Below are 11,461 nucleotides of genomic sequence, written 5' to 3'. Positions count from 1 at the left end.
ATCATACAACAATGAAAAACTGACGTTCTTAGATGATGTCACTGTAATATTTGCATACTGACTTTGCTGAATGATGACTGAATGATTGCATACTTAAATATGTAATTACTCTCTTTCAACAGCTTATAGGGCAGGGTAATTATATATATAAATAATTGTGATTATTTGTATATATTTCAAAATAATTTTAATTGAAATACATTATTTTAGTTTATTTCAGTAATTTTAGTACTAAAACTTAAGGTTATTTTCAGAAGTTTTTCATATTTTGAATTATTATATTTTTTTATGTTTTGAAATAATTGTAATTTATATCACCACCTCTCTCTCTCTCTCTCTCTCTCTCTCTATATATATATATATATATAGGTGGCGATATAAATTACAATTATTTCAAAACATAAAAAAATACAATAATTCAAAATATATTACAAAATAATACAAATTTATATATTTATAAATTATATATATATATTTTTAAGGCATGCAATATTTACATATATTGACTAAATAATTGTAATTTATGAAACTTGCCTTGCAGGGCCTTTTGTGAATGTCTGAATAATGATAAATCAAATAATTGAATCAGACTTTGGAATCAAATTATTGAAATGGACAGTTTAAATTCATGAAAATGAATCAAATTTACCAACTCTAATCTTATTTTTGTTCAAAGTTTAAACAAAAGATGTTATAAAAACAACTTCATCTTAACATGCACATAGTCTCAGATTGCAAAATCATAATGGCCAAATAAAAAGTGCATGAAATCATCACACTATTCATGGCGTGGCTTAATTTTGGATGGCCCAGCAAAGTCATTATGAATATGTTGTGAATATTTAATATCACCTAGTGGTGAGTTCATTTACGCAGAATTAAAACCACAAACCAACCCAAAACTCTAACATGATTCATTTTCATTTGCCTTCCAAACTCTGCTATTTCCTTCAGCAAACGCACGTTTAGTTGCTATGTTGTTTTACTAGAGCAAGAGCAGGAGATTTCTGATCTGAGGTAAGTCGTACGGCAGGCAGGTGACGATTCACACTGCGCACCGCTGCGCCTGACAGATTGCATCACTTCCTCTCTCAGCAGGAAGTGGAAGTGGGTGAGTGAACAGTAATAAGGTGGTAAGGGAGCAGCTCAGGGAGGTTTAATCAGGCACGCCGGAGCAGGTTTCAGACGGCTCATCCATCTGTCCACCCAACAAACTTTTCACCTTCACTGAGCCTGTGTTTATCTGGATGATGTAGGACGTGTTCCTGGATCAACATCCTTATCTAAACGCGCTTGGCTCAATAAATCCTGGAAACAAAGTTGAGTTTACAAAGTACTGACAAAATGAGCTCATTTGAGCAAGAACTAGTCACTAGCAGTCACACCTTTTAAAGAAATCTGTTGAGGCATTTAGTAGAGAGTAAACTAGATAACCCATGAACAGAAGTGTAAATTCTGTAATATAATTAGAAAGTCTCATTACACGTATTACCTCCAGTTTCTTCTGATTTTGATCCTGGAACTCATCCTAATCTCGTTGTGCAATGCTTGTCAGCTGTTTTCATCATAACAAGCTGATGATTATGATTTTGAAGATCTACATCTGAAACATGAAAACATGCATCTGTATTAAAAATCGAACACAAACAAATTAACACCAACATCACGTTCTAGAGAGACAGACGGAAAGATGGAACAAACTGACGCTCAAAACACTCACATAATTATGACCCTATATGAAATCAGCTTAATTTTTTTTTACCAAATCCTGTTTTTCTTTTTCTTTTTTTCAGTTAAAATTTTTCTGGATTCCATTTTAAAGGTTAAGTTAAACATTAGTAATCAAGTATGTCTAATTAAGTGAATTTATTTATTTGTTTAACATCAATTTATTAACAGTTCAAAAGAATTACATTTTATTCTTTTTTTTAATTTACATTATGTGTCAATTTACATTTTATTATGTAAATTTAAATCCATTTTGTTTTTCCCAATTTCTGTTTTATTGTTTCCACATTTCTCTGGATTTTAATGGCTTAATTAAAATAATAATACAAATAATTTGATAAATAATTTAAAATAAATACATTATATAAAATATTATAATTTAATAAAAAAAATAAATTATCAAAATGGTGGTAATCAAATGAAAGCATAAAATCTTTTAAAGTGTAATCAAATGAAAATGTAACATTTCCTTTTATTTTTTGGTAAACAATGAGCTGCACATTGCACAACAGAGGTTTATGGTTAAAATTAAAAGATGATGTACTTTTTTGTTTTAATAATTTGTTTTATTATTATTATTACATTGAAAAGTACATTATACTGTACTTTAACTGCACTATCAGCGCCGTCCTTCAACCCAACAAAATAAAAGTGAATTGCTGGTGAAGTGGCTCTCAGAGCAGAGATGAAGTTCATGTATTCGTGTCCTCAATTAGGCTAGAGAAACAGCTTGAGTTTGACGAAACCTCTTTGCTCATTCACACAGATTATTTACACTGTAAAAATGATTGTGATTTTAACAGTAAAAGACTGTAAAAATGCTACAGTAAAATCCTGTTAACTGGTTAACAGTACGTTTCCATACTATATTCAGTGAATAAATGTAATTACATTTACTGTAATTTTACAGTAAAATACTGTTAATATATACGGTTTTTGGAAGTGAAAAAGAAAAAGTAATTGAATAATTTACAGTGACAAACCGTAAATTGACACTCCCAGAATTCCCTGCATGACAATTCATATTTGATGCTTTTTTGTTGTTGTTGAAATAACGTTTCTTCTTAGTTTTTTCTTATCAGTTGTGTACATTAGGGTTTAATCTTACATCTAATGTTGTTAAATGAATGTTTATTGCATTATTTCAGTATCATGTGTGTCACCATGATGGGGTTTAGTGTTTGTGTGAATGACACTGTGTGCACCTTCTATATATAAGTATTGCCCTCCTCAGCTCGTAGAAAAGCTGTTTGTGATGAGCTTTGGTTCATCATGTGACTTTCTCATCACCACCCGTTTTTGGTGGTTATCAGTGCATTACAATGGTTCAAAACAGATATTAGTACTTGAAATACGGTATTTTATTGTGAATTTAAGTCTGTAAAACCTAAAATGTTGCTACCATATTTTTTACGGTGACGTTCTGACAACCACAGCTGCCGGTATTTTACCGTAAGCTGTTTTAAGTGTAGCATTTACAGTAGTATATTTCTCCTTTAATATTCACAAACACTTGTTCATATTGCAATTTGATTGAGTTGTTCATCCAAAATTTGCCAAACTCTGTGACATTCCAGGTTATACTGTTAATACCATTTTTATGACTGGATTGCGTGAGTCTGTGTTTCCATGAATCACAGAGCTAAAGCGATGCACCTATGTTTTCTGATTCCTATACAGGTGACATATAAGCAGGTTGAGTGTGTTTGGGTGAAGTGGCAGGAAGGCTATCTGTGAGTCAGTTCTCACGCGGTGTCGGCGCTGTTCTCCAGAGTTGTCGGACCACAGGCCAGGAGGGACGAGCCAGCTGGCTGACACATGGACCTTGGCCCTGTGCTGTGTGTTAGAGGGGAAGATCTGGCAACGCGTCCTGTGTCAGGGTCATTATCACTGCTCACACTTGGACAACTCTCTGTCACACACACACTGTGGTCTGTCTTAAACAGGACACGATCACAGGTTTGTACGTCAGATAAAGTTGGTTTGTCTGACTAACTCAGTATTCATACAGTTTTTCACAATGTAGATGCAATGCAAAAATATGGAGTGCCAGTAAACTGGCTCTTTCTGAATTATGTAACACAAAACACAGTATTTGATGAGAAATTGAGTGCCTTGTACAGAAAAATAAACAAGCAAAATAGAGTGCCATTTCATCGATGGAAATACGTCAGCACTTATTTTGTACACATAAGGGTAATGCACTTGTCATGCATGTCACAAAATGCATTTCATTCACTAAATTCTAATTTTTATGAGATAAGGATCCACATTTTTTTTTTTTTGTGATCAAACAACCCCTTTCCTGGTTAAAATATGCATCCAACAAAATGCAATGCATTTCATTCACAAAATGCTCATTCTGTGGATGAAATGCAGTTTGCTGATGCACAAAATCACATTTTGGTTTAGAATTTCACAAAATGAAATGCTGACTTCACATTTCTCTTAACAACATGCAACTTTGTTTTGTCTTGAAATATTCTAATTAACATCACATAATGTACATCTGGCACCCACACATCAAAATGTGCCGTATGTAATCAGAAAACACTATACTCAGTATGGTATCCCAAAATGCAATGCAACCGAATCCCGTTTCAAGTGTGACAAATGAACTCAAGTGATACTGCTTGCTTACATGTCATTACTTGATCTGACAGAAGTTATAAAATAAAGAGAGCTGCAGGAATAAATCCTAAAACCCAGAAACGAGTTTGCATTGTCCTGAAGTCAATGGGTCTTTTGAATGGGATTTTGATTAAATTCCTGAAATAAGGGCTGTGTTTAACAAAAGCTCAAGACATTTTTACATTTGACTCTATGACATTAAATACACCCCTTGTGATTTTTAAGCTTTCATGCCTTGCAAAATGCTCCCAAGCGTCTAAATGTGACTTACAGAGACATTAAACATCATCACACCAAACAGAAAAACTCATCAACTCACTAGTCTACAACTTCATATAGACTAGTTTTTTAAATAAACACTAAAAGGATTGTCCAAAGCTTAATGGTGGTGATGTTGAAGTTGTGCGACCATGGTGTAATACATTTATAGCTTTTGTCACACCCATGGACGTTTTGTTGTGTTTTCATCCCCCATGATCTCTGTATGACCCAGTTTTTCCTTGTGTTTGATTATGTCCTCATTAGTTGATCCTCCTCACCTGTTTGTCCTTCATTAGCACCCCTACTTTAGTTCTAGCCTGTTCAGTTGTCCCTCGTCCGGTATTGATGTTGCTGTATGTGATGTGCTACGTGTGTCTCCTGTCTGTCTTTGTGGATTTACCCTCGTGTGGATTATATTAAATACTGTTTGAATTTATCTCCTTCTTCGTGCTCTCCTCATTTCACCGTTTCCGTGACAACTATAGCTTTGTACTTTTGGCACTTGTATTTATGCTTCAAAATTCATAAGTTGTGTTCTTGATGAGCAAAACGTGTATCATAAACTTTTGTTGGTCACAGAACTTATTTTCTGCAGTAAACCAAAGCAAAAGGAAGAATCTTATGGGGGAGCAGGTTCTGCATTGGCCTACAAAAAAAATGCATCATCACTGCAGCACTTTGTTTTTACACAAAGTTTGAGCATGAAAAATGACTGAAGGCAGTTTCTGCCACGGAATAAAAAAATAAATAAAAACCTAACCTTTTTTTCATTGCAATTCTGAGTTTATGTCTTACAATTTACACATTTTTTTTCTCTCATAATTCTCAATTGTGAGATATAAACTCAGAATAGCAAGAAAAGAGTCAGAATTAACATTTTTATTTTTTTTTAATTCCACAGCGAAATAAAAAGAATTGCGAGAAGTTACTCAGAACTTGGAGAAACAAAGTCTTGAAATAATAAAGCTCAAAATTTTGAGATAAAAAGCCTCAAAATACTTTTTTTTCCTAGTAACAACATGCAACATCTTTTTATGTAACTGAAATTTATGTCACAATCAGTCCAGTTACATTTGGCACCCCATACAAAATATGAATATTTTATATCTACCAAAATGTGGCATATATAATCAGAACACATTGTACTGAGCAATGTATCCCAATGTACCCAAATCTCATTTCAAGTCTTTTCCCCCCCATAATTCACAATTGCAGAACTGACATAGTTGGAATAATAAGTGGGAAAAAATAAGAATTGCAAGATGCAAATCCAAATTTCAGAGGTAAAAAAATAAATAAACTCAGAATTGCAAGAAGAATAGTCAGAATTCTGAGTTTATATCATTATTTTGCCTTTTTTGATCAGAATTGCAAGTTTATATCACAGAATTCTAACTTTTTTTCTCATAATTGCGGGAAAATTGAATTGTGAGATTTTATTCTGTGGCAGAAACTTGCTTTCATACAAAATGTCAGAATTTACATGCAGTGTGTGTGTTTTTTAAACATTTCTTGTTGCATACGGCATACTGTTTCAGCAGTATACTAGAATTCCCTTCCACACACAACCAGTGTCTCATTGCATGTGTTTTGTTCTTTCCTTCAAAGACACCAAACAGAACAGCAAACATTAAGTGCATTATTTAGAAACTGCGAGACGAGCATGGAAAAAAATGTGAAAAGAGCTTGAGCAGAAATGAGTGTGACATTCGCAGTACTTTGAGCTTTCTTCTCCGTATGAACTCTGTCGTTCCGCAGCCTATTTCCATATAAAGCAGCCTCCTGCCTGGAGAAAGAGAGAGAGGGAAAAAAACATCTCCCTCTGAGACACAGACAGAGAAAGAGAGCGCAATACTGCAACCCGACTCCGATAACAACATTCAACTCAATTAAACTTCAGATTGGGGACGTTCTCTCACAGAAACGATGAGCGCGGAGATAAAAGTCTAATCACAGGACCGCTGACCATACAGGTCTCTTTCTCTCTCTGTCTGCTCTGCTACCTGCTCTCTGTGATGATAGCGTAGGCTGTATTTAAGCATGCTTACTGGAGTCTCGTGATTATACGTGCGTGAGGATCATTATACCCCCTGCTGGAGTAGGAGGGAGTGTGAGGGGCTGATAACATGAGCCCCGGCCCATGAACACCCCACGGCCCTCCCTCCGCTCACCATATGACATGTGCTCGCTTATGACTCTCTGAGTGTGTGTTTAATGCTGCTTGCTACTATTATTGCTCACTGAGATAGTGATTTGAAAAAAGCTCAAACTTAAAGGGACAGTGCACCTACACTCTAAAAAATGCTGGGTTGTTTCAACCCAACTTTGGGTCAAATATGGACTAACCCAACCGTTGGGTTACATTTTTTAATTAAATTTTTAACCCAAAAGTTGGGTTAGTCCATATTTGACCCAAAGTTGGGTTGAAACAACCCAGCATTTTTTAGAGTGTAGAAATGTAAATTCATGTCGTTCCAAACCTGTACGAGTTTCTTTCAGCTGTTGAACACAAAAGCTATTTTGGAGAATGTTGGTAACCAAACAGTTGACGGTAGCCATTGACTGAAATACTATGGAAGTCAATGGCTACCGTAAATTGTTCGGTTACCAACACTCTTCTGCTTTTGTGTTCAGCTGAAGAAATAAAATCGCACAGGTTTGTAACAAGTGGAGGATGAGTAAATGATGGCAGAATTTTCAATTTAGGGTGAACTATACCTTTTTGGGCGGACTATACCTATACCTATAACTATACCTTTCATTTTTGGGTTAACTATACCTGAAAATGGTATAGTTCACCATTTTTGGGTGAACTATACCTTAATTTTTGGTGTGAATTATCACATGGCGGAAGATGCATAAAAATAAGTGATTAGAGCTGCATCTAGAGACCAGAATATCACAGAGACTAGCACCCTAGCAACCATCAAGAATACCCTAGCAACCATCCAGAACACACTAGCATTGTGACAATAATTTGGCTCCCACATTAAATGCCTGATCAAACAATGTATAAAACACATGTAACTCAACACTTGTGTGGAGTATAGGTTTAAGATAGACACCGTTCAAAGGTTTGGGGTCAGTATGATTTTTTCAAGAAATTAATACATCTATTCAGCAAGGATGCATTCAGTTGATTAAACATGACAGCAAAGACATTTATAATGTTACAAAGGATTTCGAATTCAAATAAATGCTTGAACTTTCTGTTTGACAAATAATCCTGAAAAATGTTTCACAGGTTCCCCCAAAAAATGAAGAAGCAAAAACTGTTTTGATAACAGCATTGATAATAATCATAAATGTTTCTTGAGCAGCAAATCAGCATATTAGAATGATTTCTGAAGGATCATGTGACACTGAAGACTGGAGTAATGATGCTGAAAATTCAGCTTTGATCACAGGAATAAATTAACATTTTAAAATATATTCAAATAGAAAACAGTTATTTGAAATTGAAATAATATTTCAAAATATTACTGTTTTTATTGTATTTTTGTTCAAATAAATGCTGCCTTGGTGAGCAGAAGAGAGACTTCTTTCAGACATTTTTTTTTATTAACATCCTGCAATACATCAGCAAACAAAAACAAAAAACAAAATAAATATTAAATTTAATTCCATTCCAAACAAAAAAAACACATTACAAATCTACCTTTAAACTGTTATGACAGTTCAAGTCACAATCACAATCTCTTAAATGTCTCAATTGTTTCTCCATGACATCAATGACATTAGTTTGAGAAACTTCTCCTACTTCTGAGATATTTCTCCTAGAAAAAGACTACAGACATCTCAACTCAAACATTTCTCATCACGTATTTCCAAATCGGAAGGATCGGAGTTGCTATTCACATTCATTTCATCACACTATTACTCTTACAAAAAAATTGTCTCATTTTGTATTATAAATTAAAACTAAAATAAAATAGAATTATTAGATGAAAAAAGTAAAACATTTGTGTTGCTCTGGCAAAACTAAAGTAAAAGGTGTAAGAAAAATAAAGCTAAAATAGAAATATTTTCAAACAAAAAATAATTTTACAAATGACATAAACACACAAAAATAACTAAAACAAATAAAAATGAAAACAAAAACTGAAAAATAAAAATAAAAGCTAATTCAAAATTTAAAAAAATATAATTTGCAGCCTTTTTTATCTTTCTGCATCTTTTCAGCAGTGTTGTTTCCTTACACATTTTAAAATATTCACTATAAAACAGCACCACTTTACAACAATTAAATGAAATGTGTGTGTAATGCAAAATAATTATATACATTATTTTATGTATATACGATCAACAATATAATTCATTTTTCTAGAATGATTATGAAAGAACAACATTTGAGCCATCAGATGTTCCTCAGGGTGTGTTTGTGAGACCGACTGAACTTCTTCAACATTAAGACAATAATGGAGAAGCAGAAGTTGTGATTGGAGAGTCGTGGGCACAGGGCCAACCAGACCTCAGCAGGAGGAACAGCTTGGCTTAATGACTAATTAAGACATCTTAACGACAATTAACTCCCCAATTAACACATCTCGCAATATGGTGTTTACTTTTAAAAGTCTTCAGCTCTGTTTCTATAAGTCCACCGAGAACAAACTATCACACGTTCTCCCACTCATAATCATTAACATATGCTTACAGAGAGCTCGAATTGAGTTCACCGCAATAAAAGTTATGTCGCACATTGAACCAAAGCACTATTTTTAGGTTGTCATGGTTAACTGTTAAGAGTTCAGGGTTTACTGTAAGACAGCTAGTTAAGATGGGGTCACAAAAGTGGGTGTTTCAGAACACCGGTGAATTGTGGGAGATCTCTCTCAATTATATGCTATAAGATTGCCGTCAAACTGCATTCAAATTAGTGTGTTAGCAATTAGCAAAGGACTGCATCGCCTACAAAAACACTAAAACAACAGCTAAATAGCTATTTAGCTATAATGCAACAGTGCTCGCTGCTCGGCCACTTTTTCAGTGGCATTTGATTTTTTCCCATTCATTTTCCCATAAGAGATTTTAAAAAGTCTTTGTTAAAAAATTATAAGTCATGAACCAAACCAACCAGCTATGTGGACATGAATGTGCTTTGTAGATATAGGCTACCTTTCTGAAATCCAAAATGAAATAAATGTTTTGCATCATGAGTTGTATTAGCAACACTTCAGCGTTTGAAAATACAACTTCTAACCAATCGCCATTACTTTTTCATTAATTTTGCAAAAACAAAAAAAAACAAAAAGACAAAACAAATGTGTTACTTAACTTAATCCTCTTTGTCCTAAGTGAGACATAAGGCCACAACTAACTCTCCATCTGAGTCTGTCCTGGGCTGCGTTTTCCAATAACGCTGTCTCTTAGTGCGCTACGAAGACTCTAAAGGTATGCCTTAACTAAAGGTGTACCGTTTCTAGGCATGTTCCCCGAACTATACCTTAAGAGGTTGCTTGAGATATACCTTCGTACGTGCGAAATTACCAGGTGCTGTCCATGGCGGTGGTGCTGAATAGGTTGATATCAATGGCTCGAGAATCGATTATTCATTCTATGCACGGGCTGCTTCACTGCATTATGTGAGAAAGCGGTGTTCTTTATAAAAGAAGTGTTGATTTTAAATAAAGACATGGAACTCTTTCCTGTTAGAATGCAACGAACTTTGAAATGATGAAAACTAGGGCTGCACGATAAATCGCATGCGATATTTAATGCGCATCTTGTCAGAAAGTCGGTTCTGTAATCAGCGGTAAATCTCCATCACCTGCGGGCTTTCACATTGAGCAGCATTAACTACACAGAGCCGTTGTTCACTGACGAGCTGCACAAAAAAATCGCGCGAATATGAACGTGGTTTTGCGCAGCTCGTCAGTGAACAACAGCCCTAATGAAAACCAAGAAAGAACAATATATGCCCAGAGCACCTTCCAGTGGTCACATAAAACATATGCATATAAAACATATACCACATAAAATACAAGGGAAAAAAAGCCTACACGAGACACTGCTTAATAATTTAACAGCTTTTAACAGAAGAGAGAAAACAAAATACAAAATAAAAAGTAACACCTTGGGCCTACACAAGTCCAACAGAAAAACATTGTGGTAAGAGTGCTTTCCAACAAGTAGCACTTCAGAAATAGTTGAAATTGCATTTATCAGGACTCATGGGATCTTGAAAAATTAATCCAAATTGCAAACTAAATCCAACCCTGTGGATATTTTATATAATTTTGAAATGAGTGCGCGAACCCGCAACCTCATGCCCAAACGTAGCGTATATCGCTAACTAGAAGTATGCCTTCAATTGCCTTTGAATGGGTCATTTATATTATCATAATATAGCCTATTTTCCATAGTGTCTTCAATTACTCCACAAAAAGGGTTGATTGCCCAGCAGCCGCATCACATATGTGACCCTGGAGCACAAAACCAGGTATAAGTAGCACAGGTATATTTGTAGTGATAGCCAAAAATACATTGTATGGGTCAAAATGATAAATTTTTCTCATGTTCATGATCATGAAGATCATGTTCTATAAAGATATTTTGTAAATTTCCTACTGTAAATATATCAAAACTTAATTTTTTATTAGTAATATGCATTGCTAAGAACTTAATTTGGACAACTTTAAAGGTGATTTTCTCAAGATTTAGATTTTTTTGCACCCTCAGATTCCAGATTTTCAAATAGTTGTATCTCGGCCGAATATTGTCCTATCCTCACAAACCATACCTCAATGGAAAGCTTATTTATTCAGCTTTCATGTGATGCATAAATCTCAATTTCGAAAAATTGACACTTAAGACTGGTTTTGTGGTCCAGGGTCACATATAA

The sequence above is a fragment of the Sinocyclocheilus anshuiensis genome, unplaced genomic scaffold (genome assembly GCF_001515605.1).
Source record: "Sinocyclocheilus anshuiensis isolate Anshui unplaced genomic scaffold, SAMN03320099.WGS_v1.1 scaffold117, whole genome shotgun sequence".
Lineage (NCBI taxonomy): Eukaryota > Metazoa > Chordata > Actinopteri > Cypriniformes > Cyprinidae > Sinocyclocheilus > Sinocyclocheilus anshuiensis.
Note: the sequence above shows the minus strand (reverse complement) of the source record.